The sequence below is a fragment of the Staurois parvus genome, unplaced genomic scaffold (genome assembly GCF_062004578.1).
Source record: "Staurois parvus isolate SC_StPar_1 unplaced genomic scaffold, SC_StPar_1.0 ptg000468l, whole genome shotgun sequence".
Lineage (NCBI taxonomy): Eukaryota > Metazoa > Chordata > Amphibia > Anura > Ranidae > Staurois > Staurois parvus.
Genome location: NW_028318264.1, coordinates 7,651,425 through 7,673,977, shown reverse-complemented (window position 1 = coordinate 7,673,977; position 22,553 = coordinate 7,651,425).

The following is a 22,553-nucleotide window of genomic DNA, read 5'->3' as shown; positions in this document are numbered from 1 at the left end:
ACGGTCGGTGGGTACGTCAGACACAACCGTTAGTTGGCATGGCCCGGGAGCAAGCCCACTGAAATCACATGTCCTCTACCTGCCCCTGTCCTTTGCTGTTCCCTCACCAAGCGAAGTATCGCATGCTGTGGGCTCAGCCCCACTGTACAGTGAGGAAGAGCTAACAGAGGGCGGTCAGGAACGGGGGGAGACATCGGCCTTTTCAGCAGCCAGGCGAAGAAGTACTGGCGAGGAGAGTGACATAGGGTGCTGGCAGATTACGGACCTCCCATAGCTGCTGCCAGGCCCCTAATCTGCCATGGGCCCCTATATACCGCCTCCTCATGCTGCTGCCAAGTCCAGAGTCTCTCATGGGTCCCTGTACGGCCTCCCATTGCTGCTGTCTCCATCGCCACACTCTGCCATGTGCCACTTTCAGGTCTCCTCACACACTGCTGGTGTGTAGAATTTTTTGACATAGGGTGCTGGCAGATTACGGGCCCCCTATAGCTGCTGCCAGGCCCCTAATCTGCCATGGGCCCCTATATACCGCCTCCTCATGCTGCTGCCAGTTCCAGAGTCTCTCATGGGTCCCTGTACGGCCTCCCATTGCTGCTGTCTCCATCGCCACACTCTGCCATGTGCCACTTTCAGGTCTCCTCACACACTGCTGGTGTGTAGAATTTTTTGACATAGGGTGCTGGCAGATTACGGGCCCCCTATAGCTGCTGCCATGGGCCCCTAATCTGCCATGGGCCCCTATATACCGCCTCCTCATGCTGCTGCCAGTTCCAGAGTCTCTCATGGGTCCCTGTACGGCCTCCCATTGCTGCTGTCTCCATCGCCACACTCTGCCATGTGCCACTTTCAGGTCTCCTCACACACTGCTGGTGTGTTGAATTTTTTGACATAGGGTGCTGGCAGATTACGGGCCTCCTATAGCTGCTGCCAGGCCCCTAATCTGCCATGGGCCCCTATATACCGCCTCCTCATGCTGCTGCCAAGTCCAGAGTCTCTCATGGGTCCCTATACGGCCTCCCATTGCTGCTGTCTCCATCGCCACACTCTGCCATGTGCCACTTTCAGGTCTCCTCACACACTGCTGTTGTGTTGAATTTTTTGACATAGGGTGCTGGCAGATTACGGGCCTCCCATAGCTGCTGCCAGGCCCCTAATCTGCCATGGGCCCCTATATACCGCCTCCTCATGCTGCTGCCAAGTCCAGAGTCTCTCATGGGTCCCTGTACGGCCTCCCATTGCTGCTGTTTCCATCGCCACACTCTGCCATGTGCCACATTCAGGTCTCTGCACACTGCTGGTGGGTTGAATTTTTTGACATAGGGTGCTGGCAGATTACGGGCCTCCCATAGCTGCTGCCAGGCCCCTAATCTGCCATGGGCCCCTATATACCGCCTCCTCATGCTGCTGCCAAGTCCAGAGTCTCTCATGGGTCCCTGTACGGCCTCCCATTGCTGCTGTCTCCATCGCCACACTCTGCCATGTGCCACTTTCAGGTCTCCTCACACACTGCTGGTGTGTAGAATTTTTTGACATAGGGTGCTGGCAGATTACGGGCCCCCTATAGCTGCTGCCAGGCCCCTAATCTGCCATGGGCCCCTATATACCGCCTCCTCATGCTGCTGCCAGTTCCAGAGTCTCTCATGGGTCCCTGTACGGCCTCCCATTGCTGCTGTCTCCATCGCCACACTCTGCCATGTGCCACTTTCAGGTCTCCTCACACACTGCTGGTGTGTTGAATTTTTTGACATAGGGTGCTGGCAGATTACGGGCCTCCTATAGCTGCTGCCAGGCCCCTAATCTGCCATGGGCCCCTATATACCGCCTCCTCATGCTGCTGCCAAGTCCAGAGTCTCTCATGGGTCCCTATACGGCCTCCCATTGCTGCTGTCTCCATCGCCACACTCTGCCATGTGCCACATTCCGGTCTCTTCACACTGCTTGTGTTTTCAATTTTTTGACATAGGGTGCTGGCAGATTACGGGCCTCCCATAGCTGCTGCCAGGCCCCTAATCTGCCATGGGCCCCTATATACCGCCTCCTCATGCTGCTGCCAAGTCCAGAGTCTCTCATGGGTCCCTGTACGGCCTCCCATTGCTGCTGTCTCCATCGCCACACTCTGCCATGTGCCACATTCAGGTCTCTTCACACTGCTTGTGTTTTCAATTTTTTGACATAGGGTGCTGGCAGATTACGGGCCTCCCATAGCTGCTGCCAGGCCCCTAATCTGCCATGGGCCCCTATATACCACCTCCTCATGCTGCTGCCAAGTCCAGAGTCTCTCATGGGTCCCTGTACGGCCTCCCATTGCTGCTGTCTCCATCGCCACACTCTGCCATGTGCCACTTTCAGGTCTCCTCACACACTGCTGTTGTGTTGAATTTTTTGACATAGGGTGCTGGCAGATTACGGGCCTCCCATAGCTGCTGCCAGGCCCCTAATCTGCCATGGGCCCCTATATACCGCCTCCTCATGCTGCTGCCAAGTCCAGAGTCTCTCATGGGTCCCTGTACGGCCTCCCATTGCTGCTGTCTCCATCGCCACACTCTGCCATGTGCCACATTCAGGTCTCTTCACACTGCTGGTGTGTAGAATTTTTTGACATAGGGTGCTGGCAGATTACGGGCCTCCTATAGCTGCTGCCAGGCCCCTAATCTGCCATAGGCCCCTACAGTTGTGTCCAAAATTATTCAACCCCCACTGAAATTGAGTGTTTTGGCCAGTTTGACATTGCTTTTGATCATTCAGTCATCTTGCTTACATTTACATTAAAGAGGCACTTGTAGGTCAGACAAATATAACATAACAGTTATAATGAAATAACCACAAATGTCTTTTCTGTGCTCACAGCATTATCAGTTTTATTCAACCCCCAAGTGACATTCAATCTTAGTACTTAGTACAGCATCCTTTTACAGTTATAACAGCTTTTAAACGTGAAGCATAGCTTGACACAAGTGTCTTGCAGCGATCTACGGGTATCTTCGCCCATTCTTCATGGGCAAAGGCCTCCAGTTCAGTCACATTCTTAGGCTTGCGCACTGCAACTGCTTTCTTTAAGTCCCACCAGAGGTTCTCAATCGGATTTAAGTCTGGTGACTGCGATGGCCACTCCAAAATGTTCCAGCCTTTCCTCTGCAACCATGCTCTAGTGGACTTGGAGGTATGCTTGGGATCATTGTCCTGTTGAAAGGTCCAACGTCTCCCAAGCCTCAGGTGTGTGACGGACTGCATCACGTTTCCATCCAATATCTCCTGGTACTGAAGAGAATTCATGGTACCTTGCACACGCTGAAGCTTCCCTGTACCTGCAGAAGCAAAACAGCCCCAAAGCATGATTGACCCTCCACCATGCTTCACAGTAGGCAAGGTGTTCTTTTCATCATAGGCCTTGTTCTTCCTCCTCCAAACATAGCGTTGATCCATGGGCCCAAACAGTTCTAATTTTGTTTCATCAGTCCACAGAACACTATCCCACAACTTTTGTGGTTTGTCCACATGGCTTTTGGCATACTGCAGTCGACTCTTCTTATTCTTTGGAGACAGCAAGGGGGTACGCCTGGGAGTTCTGGCACGGAGGCCTTCATTACGCAGTGTGCGTCTTATTGTCTGGGCTGAAACTTCTGTACCCACATCTGACAAATCTTTTCTCAGTTCCTCAGCAGTCACACGGGGACTTCTCTCCACTCTACGCTTCAGGTAGCGCACAGCAGTCGAAGTCAGCATCTTCTTTCTGCCACGACCAGGTAGCGTTTCAACAGTGCCCTTTGCCTTGAATTTGCGAATGATGCTTCCTAAGGTGTCTCTTGGTATGTTTAACATCTTTGCAATCTTCTTATAGCCATTGCCCTTCCTGTGAAGAGAAATCACCTCTTCTCTTGTCTTCCTGGACCATTCTCTTGCCTTCACCATGTTTGTAACCACACCAGTAAATGTCTAGAAGGAGCTGAGTATCACAGTCATTTTAAAGCTGCCTAATTGGTGCTTATTATGCTTGATTGCTGCTCGGTGACATCCACAGGTGTTTTCAATACCTGATGGAAAGCACCTGTATGAACCTCTGTTCTTCAGAGTGGTAGTCTTTAAGGGGTTGAATAATTGTGGCAATGAAGAAACCACATAAGAACCATTTACTACTGTATTACATAAACAATTGATGTCATTTTAGTTGCATTTGGGTAGTTACAACGTCCTTGTAGGATTTGATTCTGAATACAATTCCAAATGTACACTATAGTCCCTAAACCCCTTTACAGCATTGGGGGTTGAATAATTTTGGACACAACTGTATATACCGCCTCCTCATGCTGCTGCTAGGTCCAGAGTCTCTCATGGGTCCCTGTACGGCCTCCCATTGCTGCTGTTTCCATCGCCACACTCTGCCATGTGCCACATTCAGGTCTCTTCACACTGCTGGTGTGTAGAATTTTTTGACATAGGGTGCTGGCAGATTACGGGCCTCCTATAGCTGCTGCCAGGCCCCTAATCTGCCATAGGCCCCTATATACCGCCTCCTCATGCTGCTGCCAAGTCCAGAGTCTCTCATGGGTCCCTGTACGGCCTCCCATTGCTGCTGTCTCCATCGCCACACTCTGCCATGTGCCACTTTCAGGTCTCTTCACACTGCTGGTGTGTTGAATTTTTTGACATAGGGTGCTGGCAGATTACGGGCCTCCCATAGCTGCTGCCAGGCCCCTAATCTGCCATGGGCCCCTATATACCGCCTCCTCATGCTGCTGCCAAGTCCAGAGTCTCTCATGGGTCCCTGTACGGCCTCCCATTGCTGATGCCAGGAGGCAGCAGGGTCGCAGCAGTGTCAGTGGAGGCAAACGGCCACGGAGTAGAGCACCAGCTCCACTGCAGCCTACCACCACGGCCAGTAGTGGTGCCGGTGTGCACGGAGGAAGTAGCAGTCAGCCAGTGAGGAGTAGAGGAGGCAAAGTTTCCTACTCTGCGGTGTGGCAATTTTTCGTCAAGCCGCCCGAGGAAGTAAACGTAGCCGTATGTCGACTATGTGGCCAGAAAGTCAAGCGTGGCCAGGGGGCCCATGTTGGGACTACAGCGTTGCGTCAGCATATGCAGCGTCGCCATTCGGTGGCCTGGGAAAACCGTGATAAAGATACGGCGGTTCTGCCTGCCCCAGCCCAGGGTTCCATTTTGTCATAGGGTGCTGGCAGATTACAGGCCTCCCATAGGTGCTGCCAGGCCCCAAATCTGCCATGGACCCCCGTACCGCCTGGTCACGCTGCTGCTGGGCCCACAGTGTGACCTGGGTCCCTGTACCGCCTCCCATTGCTCCCACTTTGCCATGTGCCACTTTCAGGTCTCCTCACACTCCTGCTGGTTTCCATTTTGTCATAGGTTGCTGTATGGCCTCCCATTGTTGCTGCCTCCACCGCCACACTGTGGCTCCAAACACTGGTTTTGGCCCCGTGACTGGCCAAATGAGTGAAGTGTGCGGTGATTCTAAGATCGACGGCACTCATCTGCATGTCATACTGAGTGACAGTATTATTTCTCTTCCCCAGCAGACTCCAAGGGCATTTAAATTAAAGGTACAGTGTTCTGCACTAATATTAAGTCTCTCTGAAGCCTAGAAACACCCTTTTTTAAGTTAAATTCACAGCGAATTTATTCGACTCGAATCGAATATTGTCCACGAATTCGCCGAATCAGTCGAATCGAATTTTTCATTTCTTCGCTCATCTCTAGTTGTGTGTCATTTCTTAGCACAGTTTTGCTGATGGTGATAGGCGGTGAACATGCCTGCACAATGTGTATTGACCAGGGGTGGGCTGACCATTTGGAAACTTGGGCACTGCCCGAGGGCCCGAGGTCAGTAGGGGGCCCCATGAGATGCCCTTGTACCTTTTTCATAGGCTTTTTTGAGTTTGGGCGAGGACACAGGGGCCCCATGATCCCCTATTGCCCGGGGGCCCCATGAGTTGTCAGTCCTCCCCTGGTATTGACAGGTCTGTTTATAACCTCCTATAGAAAACAGTAACAAGGCAGGCAAGTATTGGAAAACAAAGCATTGCCACAGTATAGTAGAAAGTGCCTGAGCAAGGACCTTTATGGCAGCATCACTGAGTATTATTTTAATAAAAATAATGATTTGTTAATGAAATTACTTTTGAAGTGACTTGAACATGAAGAAATATTCAGGGTAAGAGTGTCTTGGTGTGGAGAAAACTATTGTAACATAAACAACTAATATATTATTTACCGTAATTGACCATTTGCTCAATATCCTGTTTTGTAATTTAAAGTTTAGCTACTGAATGGGTAAAATGAAAAAGGCATATCATGCAGTCTGTCAGTAGCATAAACACAGCAGTTTTTGTTTTTCTGAACTCACCCATTAACAGTTTTATTACCTGTTGATCCAACCCTTCAATTTAATTTTGCAGAAAGCTGTGATTTTCTAAAAGAGAGAAAAAAAAACATAAGCTTGGCTTCCTTGTGACTATGAATCAGTGGAAGGATTTTTTAGAATTCTTTCCATCTTTCCATCTTCTCTTACAAATGTCTCACTTTTTTCCACAATTCTTCCGAGAGCTTGCGGTCATATTGCAGACATCTCCAGTAGTGGAGGAGACACCTGGGCAGCAGCATTGTCAGTCGGAGGGAGGGTAGTGTTAGACTAGCAGATTTAGATGCTAGCATATTTTGACCAAAGTTCGACTAACAAATTAAAGCTGAACTCCAGATGCTATATAAGTAGTTGCAGAAAACATTTTGTTTCCTTTTGGCATAAAGGTTTTACATAAATGAAAAAAATCTGATTAGTATAAGTACCCATGTTAATAGTAAATGGTTTGTCTCAACCCTCTAACTGCTACTTTGTTTGGATAGCTTGGTCTGTTAAAGTAAGTTGAAAATAACAGACTTATAGTACTAGCTGGATCACCAGGTAAAAATTAAGCAAATAATCTAAAAAAAGAAAACTAATGCAGCCACCATATCTAAGAATTGGTAAGCTGCAATATTACACATTTTTGTTTTTTGAGTTTAATACTACTTTAACCACTTGCCAACCACCTACAGTACTTGTATTGTGAGCGGACAGTATGTACAGGCAGAGCGACGTACTGGCACGATTAACACAGGTTGGCACTGTGCGCCTGAGCGGGCACACAGCGTCCCCTCCCCCATGATCCCAGTAATTGGGACTCGATGATAATGTGATTGCTCTGCAATCACATGATCCCAATGTTAACAAAGCTGTTAAGACTCAATGTGATTCATAAGAGCTTTGCTTCCCTTCCTGCTGAGCTCTGATTGGCCCACAGCTCTCACATGGTGTATGGGCCAATCATAGCACCCTGTACCATGTGATTATCTGTGGTCAATCACAAATCACTAGTATTTTGAACTGAACCCATTCATGACAGTTCAAAGGAAGCATTGCATTGCAGGGGCAATGATCTTTAAGTGTGGGAAAAAAAAATCCCTGATCACCCCCTAGAGTAGTACAATGTTAGTCTGATGAAAGTTTTTTTTTAAATAGTAAAAAAAAAGAAAAATAATGTTAAAAAAATGGAAATATTGAGAAAAAAAATGTAAAGGTTTTTTTTTGCTTGGTGACCGACTGCCAGCCTACAATGTGCAGGTGAGCGGCGACTCTGGGCAAAGCGACATACCCTTACTTCTATTTCTATTTCCAGGTGTGAGCGTGCGCGTGCCCCCCCCTTCCCTGTCGCTCCAGAGAGAAAAGAGAGAACACCACACTTTGAGTAAAAACACTACATTTTACACACACATTAGATTACCATATTTGACCCTTTGATAGCCCCTATTAACCTTTTGATCACTCCTGCCATCCAGCCAGTCCCAATAGTACAGTGTCAGTGTATAGAATTTTTCACTGATCACTGTATTGCTGCTACTAGTAACATCAGATAGCATCAGGGTCAGTTAGCACCCCTCCCAGCCTGAGTCAGCTAGCGTTAGATTGTCAGAACACTATCGCACTCATGCTATAGGTCGCTGATCACTGTGACGGGCGTGGTGTCAGAACCCAGCCCTTCTCACCAACTTGTGACTAGCCAATCTAAAACCGCGCTGCCACTTGCGTAACAATGCCACTCTCAGCTGCACCCTGCACAAAGATTTTCCACCTCACTGGACCCCAATCTAGGTGCCAACAGCCTGAAAGCGATTGTTACTGGGTCAGATTAATCACGCAATTAACCCTTCACACTGCCACCACCACCTTTTTACAGAGAAGGAGGAAACACAAATCTTAGCAGTAACACTATGATGTTTGAATAAGCGTCTATATACACACTGTCACCACAGACAGATGTATCCATAGGTTTTAAAACACACAGTAGCACTCTTCAGAGACAGGGATTCTTAGTTTACATTAAAGAGCTTTAGAAACAGTTCAACGCTTTTCAGAAAATAGGATTTATTACTAAAAAGGTCAAAATGGTGCAATAAAAATAGTTACGAAAAAGATGTAACACACATATATATATACATATATATATATATGATATAGAGCAATAACACAACAGAGAGAAGGAAGAAGTTACTTAAACCAGGACTTCTGCAAGTATTCTACCTTCTTCAGAGTCCAAGTGTCCTGAACAAAAGGGTGCCTTTTCTCCCAAAGTTGGTTCCTGATGTTAAAAGGGAAAATCTCTTCATCTTCCTCCAGGCATGCCAGCCTCTTTTCTAGGAACCCAGTAGGGTGTCTCCTTAAAGCAGAGAACCAATCGCCTCATTTGGGGAGGGGTGTTTAGGCGGGGACCCTGGCTATGACCAAATCCCTCCCACGTTTACACCATGGTCAATAACCTTCACTAGGTACATGTAGCAGCCTAGCCACTGGTAGATTAATATGCAGAATGATCTCTTGAACGTCCAGACATCAAATATGACATATCTTATCATTCCAGATAAGGACATATTGCTTTCTACTCTCGTGTAGGTGCCACATAGGGGTGTAAGGTATCAGGTGGCTCATAATAAACTGACCTATCTGAATATATTCTTTGTTTTATTGTACCTTGTTCCTGCCGGGATTTATGAAATTGTATGAAAAAGTGGTTTCAAGTGGGATGTATGTTTTACTGCCATTTTGGAATGCTTTTCATGTCCAGTGATGAACTGATTTATAGCTTTACAACCAGGCCAAGGCAAGAACCTGACAGACATCCTGGAACCAGCTAATTGGGTTTACAACCATGAAGCATATCCAGCTGTGCCCTGTGCACTCCTGAACTCAGCACACACACAGACCACGTTCCTTCAAAAAAGGGAGGGGGAAGACTGAACGGAGTGAGAATTACATTTTCAGGGTATGATGCAAGATGGTAGATCTTTAAAAAAATGGTTGTCAGCGTCCAATCGCCACAATCACCACCATTACTAGTATAGCATTTGTGCAGATCAATATACTGATCACGAAAAGAACTATACTAGTGCCCCCTTCGTATAGTGTCCCCAAAAATGCTGTGTTAGCAGGATCAGCCCCGTTCACTTCCAGCACTAGCATTTAGCTCCTCTGTTTTTCACAATTGATTGTGGGCCAAAGCAATTTATACGAACAAACACATTGCTACCTACATTCAGTTCTTGCCAGACAATTTGCATTGAAACCTATCATGGTTTTATGAATTTAAAACCTTTTTGGGCCTAACCCATTCCGAAAAAGAATGAATTGCGGTCATATTGGTCCACAGACCTGATTCATCATATGCCCATGATCTCTGCTGCTATGGCCAGGCATAGATATGAGACCATAATGCATTTCAGTGATAACATTTTCATGAAAACAAAGAACATTATATAGATGCCCAACAAAGACCAACAATGTAGTGGTACATCGCTGAACTTTGGGTGGTTATACCAGCTGCAGGCATCATCCTGGTATCTTTTTTAAAGCTGGTGGTCATTCTTCATGTAAAAGCAATCCTAGTTGCTAATTAGTCACTGGATCACTTTTACAAGCTGCGAGCAGGGACTCCCCCCTTAGCCACAGGCTTTCTGGGGCTCTCCCATCCTATCAGGGAACCCGAGAATGCAGCTGATGATTCCACCAGACTAGAATACTAGCATGACTCCAATCATCTATATGGCCTGAGAAAACGGAAGCAACAAGCATGTCATCATTTTGGTTTTGAGAGATATAAACAGTGGCATTTTTAAATTGGGAAAGCATCTGATTACACCAGAATTGGTGTGATCAGATGCTTTATGAGCAGAGGAGAGATCTAGAGTATAATAGATCCCAGATTTATAAGAAAAGAGTATCTGTCACTGCCTATCACAAGGGATATTTACATTTCCCTGTGATAACAATAAACAATAAAAGTGATAAAAAAAAATGAAAAGTACAGTGTAAAAATAAAAACTAAAACTAAATAAATAATTAAAAATAATCTTTCCCTCCCCCTACCGCTGGGCTTGCACAAAGGGCGAATGCAATTGTCGATCCTGTGTCAGTATGTAAACAGAAAACACACAATGCATGTAAGGTATCACTGTGAATGTACAGTTGCAAGAAAAAGTATGTGAACCCCTTGTTATTATGTGGAGTTTTGCATGAATTGGGCATAAAATGTGCTCTGAACGTCATCTAAGTCACAACAATAGAATAACACAGTCTGCTGAACATAATACTACACAAACATTAGATGTTGCCATGGTTTAATTGCACATAACATGTAAACATTCACAGTGCAGGGAGGAAAAAGTATGTGAACCTTTGGACTTAATAACTGGTTGACCCTCCTTTGGCAGCGATAACCTCAACCAAACGTTTCCTGTAGTTGCAGGTCAGACCTGCACAACGATATGGAGTAATTTTGGACCACTCCTCTTCACAAAACTGTTTCAGTGTAGCAATATTCTTGGGATGTCTGGTGTGAATCGCTCTCTTAAGGTCATGCCACAGCATTTCAATCGGGTTGAGGTCAGGACTCTGACTGGGCCACTCCAGAAGGCGTATTCTGTGCTGTTTCAGCCATTGTTTTGTTGAATTACTTGTATGCTTTGGGTCATTGTCCTGTTGCATCACCCATCCTCTGCGGAGCTTCAGTTGGTGGACAGATGGTCGTAAGTTTTCCTGCAAAATGTCTTGATAAACTCTGGAATTCATTTTCCCATCAATGACAACAATCTGTCCAGGCCCTGAGGCAGCAAAACAGCCCCAAACCATGATGCTCCCTCCGCCATGTTTTACAGTGGGGATGAGGTTTTCATGTTGGTGTGCTGTGCCTTTTTTTCTCCACACATAGTGTTGTGTGTTCTTCCCTAACAACTCAATCTTGGTTTCATCTGTCCACAGTATATTTTGCCAGTAGTGCTGTGGAACATCCAGGTGCTCTTTTGCAAACTTCAAACATGCTGCAAAATTCTTTTTGGACAGCAATGGCTTCCACCGTGGTGTCCTCCCATGTACTCCATTCTTGTTTAATGTTTTCCTTATTGTAGATGTGTCAACAAAAATGTTAGCATGTGCCAGAGATTTCTGTAGGTCTTTAGCTGACACTCTGGGATTCTTCTTTACCTCATGCAGCATTCTGCGCTGTGCTCTTGCAGTCATTTTTACAGGACGACCACGCCTAGGGAGAGTAGCAACAGTGCTAAACTTTCTCCATTTGTAGACAGTCTGTCTTACCGTGGACACATGAACATCAAGGCTTTTGGAGATACTTTTGTAACCCTTTCCAGCTTCATGCAAGTCAACAATTCTTGATCGTAGGTCTTCTGAGAGCTCTTTTCTGTGAGGCATGGTTCACATCAGACAGTTCTTCTTGAAACCAGTAAACCCAAAACAGGTGTGTGTTTTTTTAAGGGCAGGACAGCTGTCAGCAACACATCCAATATCATCACACTGATTGGAGTCAAGGTTGGCTTACTCCTGGCTCCAATTAGCTCTGGGAGAAGTCATTAAGCTGGGGCCTCACATACTTTTTCCTCCCTGCACTGTGAATGTTTACATGTTATGTGCAATTAAACCATGGCAACATCTAATGTTTGTGTAGTATTATGTTCAGCAGACTGTGTTCTTCTATTGTTGTGACTTAGATGACGTTCAGAGCACATTTTATGCCCAATTCATGCAAAAAAACTCCACGTAATCCCAAGGGGTTCACATACTTTTTCTTGCAACTGTAGGATTGAGACAGTAATTCTAGCACTACAACTCCTGAGTAATTCTAAACTGGTAACCTGTAAAGGCTTTTAAAACGTTGGATATTAAAAATGTACATAGTTTGTCGCACGGGCGTGAACAATTATACAGCATGTCATATTTGGTATCTATTTACTCAGCATAACATCATCTTTTATACCTTATCAAACAATTGGGCAATATATTGTGTTTTTGTGCATTAAATTAAAAAAAGTGTAAAATCTCTGCGCAAATACCATGTGACATAAAACATTACATAAAATTACAACTTTATTCTCTACCGAATTCTCTTTAAAAATAATATAATGTTTGGGTGTTAAAAGTACTTTTCTAGCAAAAAAAGTTTTTTTCATGTAAACAAAAAGTGTCAGAACAGGTTTGGTCTTGAAGTGGTTAGAAGAATAGGTGACGTGTGGCATAAACTTCTTTGGAAAGTAGACACTCCACGGTATTTGATAATGTGCATGGTGAATATTTTGCAGATCTCATTTGTTTCCACAAGTTTTTGGAAAATGAAGAAAGAAAAACCTTTTGATACAAAATGATATCTGAAAAATACTCACCATGCCTCTTATCAAATTTCTTGGGGTGTCTACTTTCCAAAAAGGGGTCATTTGGAGGGTTGTTTGGACTATCCTTGCATTTTAGGACCTCTGAAGCTGTGATAGGTATTGAAGAAGTGATATGAGGAAATATGCCCTTTGAAAGCCTGAAGGTGGTCATTGGATTATGCGGCTAGGCTAACAAAAAGTCTCTCATATTTGGTATCCCCATATTCGGGAGAAGTAGCAGGATGTGTTTTGTGGTGTTATTCCACATATACCCATGGTGTGTGTGAGTAATATATCATTTAAATGACAACTTTGTGAAAACAAAACAAATTTTGTCCTTTTCCCAAAAATTTGTGGCAAAAATATAAAATCTTCCATGGACTCAACATGCCTCCTAGATTGTAAGCTCTAACGAGCAGGGCCCTCTGTTTCCTCTTGTACCAAATTGTATTGTAACTGTAATGTCTACCTTCATTTTGTAAAGTGTTGCACAAACTGTTGGCGCTATATAAATCCTGTATAATGATAATGCCTCTCATCAAATTCTTTGGGGTATCTACTTTCAAAAAAGGGGTAATTTGGGTTTTTTTGTACTGCTCCGGGATTTTAGCACCTCAAGAAATGTGATAGGCAGTCAGAAAGTAAAATTCCAATATACATACCATAGTTTTTTTTTTACCATAGACATGTAAGCAAAATACATTTTGGCCTACATTTATGTCTAAATTTGAATTTATTCAATATTTTTTACAACTGAAAGTAGAAAATATTGCGTTTTTTTCAAAATTTTGGATTTTTTTTGTCGTTTATATCACAAAAAGTAACCCAGTAAACCACCAAAAGAAAGCTCTATTTGTGTGAAAAAAGGACATACATTTTGTTTGGATACATCTTTGCATGACCACGCAATTACCAGTTGAAATAGCACAGTGCCGAATAGCAAAAAAAAATTTCCTGTTCAAGAAGGGGTAAAGACTTCTGGGGCTGAAGTGGTTAAAGTGAGTAACTATACACCAAATTCACTATATGGACTGCTTATGTATTTATACTTGTTGACCATATTCCCCTTTAATCGCCTCTTCTCAAGACAGAATAAATGTCTCTTATCAGTTTGGTTGCCCTTCTCTGCACTTTCTCCATTTCTCCAATATCCTTTTTGTGACCAAGTTTCCAAAACTGAAGTGCATATTTCAGATGAGGTCTTATTAATGATTGTATAGGGGCAAAATGATAGCTCTATCTGGAGTATATACCTCTGTTAAGAAAGTATTTTGCTAACTTTAGAAACAGAAGCTTGGCATTGCATGCTATTATTTATTCTAGGATCTACCAGAACACCCAGATCTTTCTCAACCATTGACTCCCGAAGAACACAGCAAACTATCCCTCCCAGAACTAGCCAACTGTGCTGTAGCCGTCTTTTGGTTATAGCTCAGTCGGCAAGTGGTTAACCTTGCACCAATCTAGTGGCACCCAGCCAGTCATTAAAACATCTCTAAAATTAGAAACAATGGCATTAAAATAACAGAGCTCAGCTCTTTGAAGATACATGGGTTTAGGCCATGTCTAAATGTTTCTGTACCATATCAATTTTGAGTCATTGGGGTTATTTTGGAGTTATGTTAATACTATCCTCATTATGGAATTGAGCTAACCCATTTTCCTTTGTGCAGAGCTGAAGAAGGAATTTAATACATTTTCCTTCTCTATGTCCCTTGTCACTAACTAATTATCTTGTAAAAGTCCTACATGCTCAGACCTGACTTTTTAACAGTTAATACATTTAAAGATTTACTTTGGGTTTTGTCCTACTCTTCCTCTCTACCTTTCCATTGTTTTAAATGTTTGTGTCCTTGATTTCCTTTTTACATTTTTTTTTATAATCTTCTTAAATTTCAAATGATAGAGTTCCTTAATTTTTAGATTTTGTAAAGGTCCTTTTCTTATTCTTAATAGTTTTTTTTAACTTTAGACTTAATCCACATAGGTTTTATTTTTAGCCTTTTAAACGTATTCCCAGTATTTTGCAGTGTGTTTATATACAGTCAATTTGAAACATTCCCGTTTCTGTTCTATGTTCTTCAATGACAATATTCACTCCTAGTCTAAGTCAAAGTTTATTTTTTGCTATCTATGTACTGGTGGACAGATTTCCCAGAGGTGCAACAGGAATTAAAAATAAATCTCTACAAAATGCACAGAATTCTCCTCTTAATTATCACAGGAACATCTGTCCCTAGTGGAAGAGTAACCTTCACCACGCATTCTGGGAACAACTACATTTTTCAGTTCCTTATCATTTTCTTTCAATGATAATGGTCACCAGGACACATTGAGAGGGTGAATCTACTCAGCAGGGACACAGAGAACAATAAAACTTTGTTTGCATGGTGGAAAATGGCAAAAGCAAATTTTCCAGATTCTATTTTATTCAGACTCTTAAACTGGTATGATCACTCTAGATGCAGGTAAGCCTTCTTATCCCTGATATAGGAGGAGTACTTTGAACCCCCAAAATGTGCCAGATTTTTGTGATATAGTTAGTCAGGATTTTAAAAAGACCACCAAGAGAACAAAAGAATGCATATATAAGATGAAAACCTCTATATACAAATTGCTATACCCACAGTATATCTAGAGGAAGGCCAAAAAAATGTTAAGCTCCACTAGGGGAATAAAAAAATCCTTCCTGATCATCTCAGACAATCAGATATTCCATGGATCAAAAGACTGGTGATTTTAACAAGCAGATATTAATAGGCTGGTATATGATATGCATATAGGAAGTCATTCAGTTTTTTAAACATAAACTTTTGAATAAAATTGAATTTGAACTATATACCTTCTGCTTTTGATTCTTTCCTCTGAGAGAGCAGCAAAGAGTTAAAAAAGAGAGCTGCCTAAGGAGAATCATTTCTACACTGCTTCACGCCAAACTGAGAACACCCAGAGGTTTGAGAGATCCAGCATCCTACACCTTTCTTCTACTCCCTGCAAAATATTTGACAGGAGTTCTAATCCTTCTCTACTCCAGCCTAAAAAAAAGGTTTTGGCTATACAAACAATGTGAAGGGTTTGCAACAAGTTCATGGCTACAGTAGTAGTCATTAGCTTAATTCTTTTCTTCTGCTGGCTTCTGCTTTTAACATAAAAATGATCTGGATGTCTATGTAGCCACCAGATCACTTTTACAGTGCTGGCCTTGTGGCCATCCATTCCCCAATCACCTCTGATGCATATGAAACTGAAAGCACTCAGCTTTGAACATTTCATAGCTGTCATTTCTTGGCTGCTATGGCTGGTGAAACAGCTAATCAAGCACAAACCATGCTTGATTAGCTGCAATGCAGAGCAGGGCAGGGAAGACATTGGGGATCTAATAAACCTTTGATGCCTCAATAAAGAGGACCTCTTATCTGCACAATGTTATCACATAGGGGGCCTATTAACCCCCTTATGGTAGCAATGAATTAAAAAAAAAGTTCTAAAAAAATAAACTTTATTCAAATAAGTTGAAAAAAAATGAACAGCAACTCCATTGTCCTACACACATCTGAAAGTACAAACTTATGCAATGGATGTACATTTGTATGTACATCGCAATTTACATGTTTTATATAGCTGTGAACCTTGAAGTAGGAGTAATACTTTTAGGTCCCTCATTTACAGTTTACCCTAAACAGATGATCTGTAAAGGCATTTAAAGCATTACCTATTGATAATTTGGGGTATCATAATTTATTGCCATTTTTCGTAGGCATGGAGTTTTGAGGCTTGACATATTTGGTATATATTTACTGCAGATTACTTCCTCTTTTATTTTGTACAAACAAATGTGGATTAAATTGTGTTTGGGTGCAATAAAATTCATTTTAATGTATTTTTTCCCAAAAATACAGATTTAATAAACAGTTATGCAAATTAAAAAATAAAAAATATAAACTTCTATCTTTTTATTCTACAAGACCTCTGCTTTCAGAAAATATATAATGTTCTGGGGGTTTAAAGTAATTTTATAGTAAAAAAGGCAGGTTTTAACGTGAGACAAAAATAAAAAAAATTGCTTTAGAGGGGAACTAGTTAAGCAATGAGTAGTTAGGGCCAAAATGATATGAAATTGTCAGGGTCCATGTTTTCCTCTCTGGGGTGTGGACTCAAGGAATAATTCTTATTATAGATGGCCAAACCTCTCTTTGCTGGACTAGTAAAGGCAAATAGAGTACATACTTTATGTGCTAAATGTAATATCTTGATTATAAGGCTGTTGCAGCATAATACCAAAAACAACAGTGCGAAGCTTGAGACTCCTGTCACTTTCCTAAAAGAAGCAAATGTATTAGTTAGCAAACAACCCTTGTGAAAGATATACATGGGAACTGAAATATTTTTTTTAAAAAACAAATGGTGCAGTGCCTCATGCAAACAATTAAATGCAAACAAAATATTATAAATAAAAAATTACTCAAACAGTGACTATAATTAACTTCTGTGCAGAAAAAAACATAATCCAATAAAGCAATAAAAATTCCAGTCCATGATCTGTGCCTTAATATTACTTTGGTGTCTTCTACCTTGATAAAGTGACTGTACCATATGCAGATATAACAGATGGTGCCTCTACTCCTCCACCAATATGAGCTGGGATATAAATAAACTCCAAGCTCTCTATGGCAATCACCAGCAGTTTTCACTCCTCACCACCAGGGGGTGACCATCTGGGCAGGATGCTGTATAGAAAATAGCTCACCACATGGAGCCACAAATATACCATATATAGTGTAGTATATATTAGATAAAAGATTATAAAAGTCAGATGAATCACAAAAATGCCACAGAAATTAATCCAACATTAATTAGTCAAGAATCAGAAGAATCATCACACCGCAACTTCTAGGTTTGGGACAGTGGCCACACCAGTTAGTTCGGCCTCTTCCCCTGACTATGCCTGTGTAGGAGAAATGCATTGGGCTGGGCCAGATACGTGATGCCATCATGCACTCCAATTTCCAGCAGTGCTGGATTCTGTATACATGCTAAGGAGTGTGTCACACTAGTGGGCAGTGTCATGGAGCATTGTTTGTTCTGCTGTGCCAACACCAATTATCAACACCAGTTTTTCTCTGGAAACTTTATATGCAGTGATTGTGTCAATACTAATTTGTTAGTGGATGTTATACTATATATTTTTGCATCATTCACCTGTGGGACTTATTTTCACTCTACCTGTAATATATGGACACTGAATCATTCATTGATTGTATTTATGTTACTTTATGCGCTTCAGTTTTGTTTTGTTTTTTACTATCTTTTATTAAATTGTACCGAACGGTACACAATTCAAGAACAACTGAGAGCAGTGTCTGGTATACAGCAAATTACAAAATACAGTACAAATGATTAAGCTCAAACAGAACATTAAGTAGCAGAATATAAAGCATATCCATTGGCGATTCCAAAAAGTAAATATAAAAAAAGAATCACCAAAATGTCAATATATATATATATATATATATATATATATATATATATATAAAAGCATCAGAGTGAGGTAGAAGTATCAAATGGTCACACGTTTATTTTTTAAGTGTAATTTAGAAGGAATGAACAAATTTCCTAAAGGGGCAACACACTATTTTTTGAGTATACAATACTGGTGTTTAGTCCTTGGCCCACTACTTTCCTTTTTTGGGCTAGCTGCCTAACTTTTGGATACTCCTTAAAGCCCAACTACAATATTTTAAGCCCCCACCTATATTTTTAAAGAATGTTTCAATATATAACTAAATTGCAAGCTTCATCTGACCAATCACATAACAAGCGGGGTCCACTTTCTCTTCTTCATCAGCTTTTTTTCTCCTCTGGTATTGAGTGAGTCTGATTATTGCAGAGAATGGTATTCAAGTGTTGTTGTTTGCAGCATTTTTCCTGTGGACTCCAGGGCTGGGCTCCTAGGCAGTGTCATACAACCCAGAAGAGAACTAACACTGGAGGATTTACAATGTCTTGGAGGGACAGTCCAGGTAGAAGGTGAGAATTGCAGCCAAAACTACATTTTTTTCAGTCCTCAGGATGTGAATGTTCAATGCACACTACAAGTGGGGACTATGACAAATATATTTAAAGCTGAACTCCGGCTATACATAAAAATACACCAGTTGGGGTCCCACAGCAGTCCCACATTGCACACGATGATGCTGAAGGCCCATCTGCCTCCCTGAGCATTGAAGAGCCAAGAAGAAACAAATAAGGTATGTATACAAAGAAGAATTCCAGGCATTGATAGTTACATTGGTCCAGCTTGAACTCCACTCTGCTACATCAGTGATTGACAAATGCTTCCTGGCCCCAAGTTGAGAGGCAATCCTGATGCCTTGCGAACACAGTAGGTAAGCTGCTCGGTATGGGTGCCATTCAGAGAATGCTTTGCATATTCTGAATGAATGCAAAGCATTCTCTGATTGGATGAGGTAGAGTGGCAGTGTGTTCAATCAGAGAACATTCTTTGCAAATCTGAATAGCACCCGAGGCCAACCTCTTGTATTCACAAAGCATCAGGCTGGCCACTCAGCATGGGACCCAGAAGCATGTAAAGATAATTGAAGCAGCAGTGTCTGCTTCCGTAATTAATAGCTTCCAGGGGCAGGGGCCAGGGATGTCATATACATAATTACATTGGTGCAAGCTAGACAAATGTAACATGCCGATGCCTGCAATTATTCTTCAACTTTATTCATCAATCGATAGGTGAAACAAACAATTATCACTTGCATTGTAGGGGGGAGCCCCCAGACAAGGTGAATTTTAGGGATAACTGAAATTCAGTTTTAACAAGAGTATAATGGAAGCTGTACCAAATCTTTTAAGAGTTCACTTTTGTTGGATGTGCAAAGATCTCCTGGACCTTGCATCCCCAGAACCCAGGGTGAGGGTGATTGTAATTTATTGTTTGCAATTTCTCACATATATTTAGCATTTCCTTTTAATAAAAAATGCTGAGGACACGCTGTTCCACGAGAGAAGCAAACGAGTCACATACTGTATACCTTTAGCACAATGGTGTTTAGGAGGAATGTTGCATGGCAAATGCGCCTAAGAAGAAAATCGGAGTCCTCATAGCCATTAAGGACTTAGTTTCCTTTCATTACAAGATAAATGCATTGATGAACAAGGTAGATATATCATACTTTTTACTGAAATTAATAATGTGCCATACACAGTAGTCAATTTATATGCACAGAATGCTTATCTTGTTAGGTTTCCCCCTAATTGTTGCCTCATATAAGGAAAATTCAGAAAGGAAACCTTGTAATTTGTGGTGATTTTAACACTGTCCTAAATGTTACAATGGATTTCTCTTCTGTAGCTGTTTGGTGATGCAAGATATGGGTTCTGTATGCTTTAAAGAAGATCTCCATGATCCTTGGCGTTGCCTCCACACCTCAGAAAAGGATTATACTATTTTTTCTATGGTTCACCAAAGTTATTCTAGAATTTAATTTTCTTGACCGATAAACAATTGCTACAAAATGTATCCAAGGTGTGCATTCATAACATAACTTGGTCCCATCATGCACCTATTACAATTGATGTTATGGTCACATGCAAACGCCAACGCTCTAATTTATGGATGAACAATACTTCTGTTCTATTCAAACCTCATTATAATTTTTCAATGGCACTGAAGAAGTTTCCCCTGCGACTATATGGTGCACTCGTAAAGCGTTCAGTCGAGGGATATTAATTCAATTAGCAGCTAGGGAAAGGAAACACCAACTACAACATATCTCTTCCCTACTTAAGGAAATAGCAGTTAGAAGAACAACACAAAAGGCACAATAGACCTCTCAAAAGGTACTTTCCAGATTAAATGTATGCATAGCAGAACTAAAACAAACACTTATATCTGCTTATGATACTTAAAAAGGTTAAAGCTTACTTATTGTTCTCAACATAATACAGCGGGTAAGCTATTGGCCTCTTAATTGCAGCAACTTCTGACAAAAACTAAACTTGCTAGCTTATGTCATACACTGGAGTGATTGAACAGCCCTATCACCCCCTCAGAAATTATTACTGTGATTAAAAATCTATCCCTTCATAAAGCTCCTGGGGCAGATAGTCTATCTGCAGAATATTATAAAACTTTCTCCAATATTCTATCTCCTTATCTTGACAAATTATTCAATTAAGCAGCAGCCTCTGGTTCTTTTCCAAAAGAAATGCTGCAGAAAATAATTGTAACACTTCCAAAACCAGGAAAAGACCCAGCTGTGCCCCAAAATTTTAGACCAGTTTCAATACTCAATAACCCCAAATTCTCAGTAACCGTCTTTTGGAAGTTGCTCCTATTTTAATTGGGCCATCATATGATGTCGTCCCAGAACGGTCCCCCCGCAGTGGGCGTGCACCTATCGCTGTCTGTGAATGCTGTGTCCTGTGGACACAGCTGATCACCTGACAATGTAAAAGGCCAATCACAGCGGCCTTTTACCAAGCGATCAGCTGTGTCCAGTGACACAGCTGATCACAAAGTAAATACAGTTGTTGGTATTTTGCAACACTTTCCTTACACTATCACAGTGTGAGGAAAGTGCTGCCGATATCCAGCAAGTGTCACAAAGGATATCTGTACTGATAATCAGGGCACTGATTATCAGTGCAGCCCCAAAAGTGCCCAGCAGTGGCCCCCATCAGTGCCCACCAGTGTCACCCATTAGTGCCCAGCAGTGCCACCCATCAGTGCCCATAACTGCCACCCAGCGGTGCCACTCATCAGTGCCCATCATTGTCACCCATCATTGCCGCCCAGCAATGCCACCCATAAGTGCTCACCAGTGCCACCTAGCAGTGCAGCCTATCAGTGCCCAGCAGTGCTGCATATCAGTGCAGCATCATCAGTGCCTCCTAATCAATTACCCTCAGTGCTGCCTCATCAGTGCAGCCTAGCAGTGCTCATCAATGCTGTCTATCAGTGCTGCCTCATCAGTGCCCATCAGTGCTGCCTATCAGTGCAGCCTCATCAACACACATCAGTGAAGGAGAATATGTACCTGTTTGCTAAATTTTATAATAGAAACAAAAACTTTTTTAAATTTTTTTTTTCTTTTTTAGTTAATACTGCAAAAAATAAAACACACAGCGGCGATTAAATACCACCAAAAAAAAGCTCTATTTGTGTGAAAAAAATGAAACAAATTTCATATGGGTACAGTGTTGTATGATAATGCGCAATTGTCATTCAAAGTGCAACAGCTCTGAAAGCTGAAAATTGGCCTGAGCAGGAAGGGGGTAAAAGTTCCCGGTAGGCAAGTGGTTAAAGGCCATCAAGCCCCAGATGGGACTAGAAGAATGATAAATCTGCTGAATATGCTGAATCTAACAACATACCTGTTCTATTAGTGGCCCTAGATGCTGAAAAGGCCTTTGATAGGGTTCACTGGGGATACAAACTATCAAAATTTGACTTTTCGGTTCATTTATTCTACTATTATGTTCCTCTATACTTTACCCTCAGTTCGAGTACTCACATCAGGGATGCTCTCTAATAATTTTTTACTGTCTAATGGTACACTCCAAGCCTGCCCACTTCTACGCTGATCTTCTTATTGGCAAATGAACCTCTAGCTGAGTAATTAGATCCAACTCACTAGTACATGGAATTAAGATTGGAAAGTATGAACATAAAATAGGGCTTTTCGACGATTATATCATCCTGAGCCTTTCTAGACCTGAGATTTCCTTACCCAAAGTACAGCAACTCCTAACTATGTTTGGGGATGTGTCATATTATAAAATCAATGCTACTAAATGTTTTGCATACCAATAAGAATTCCTAAACCCAAGAAAAACCTAATAAT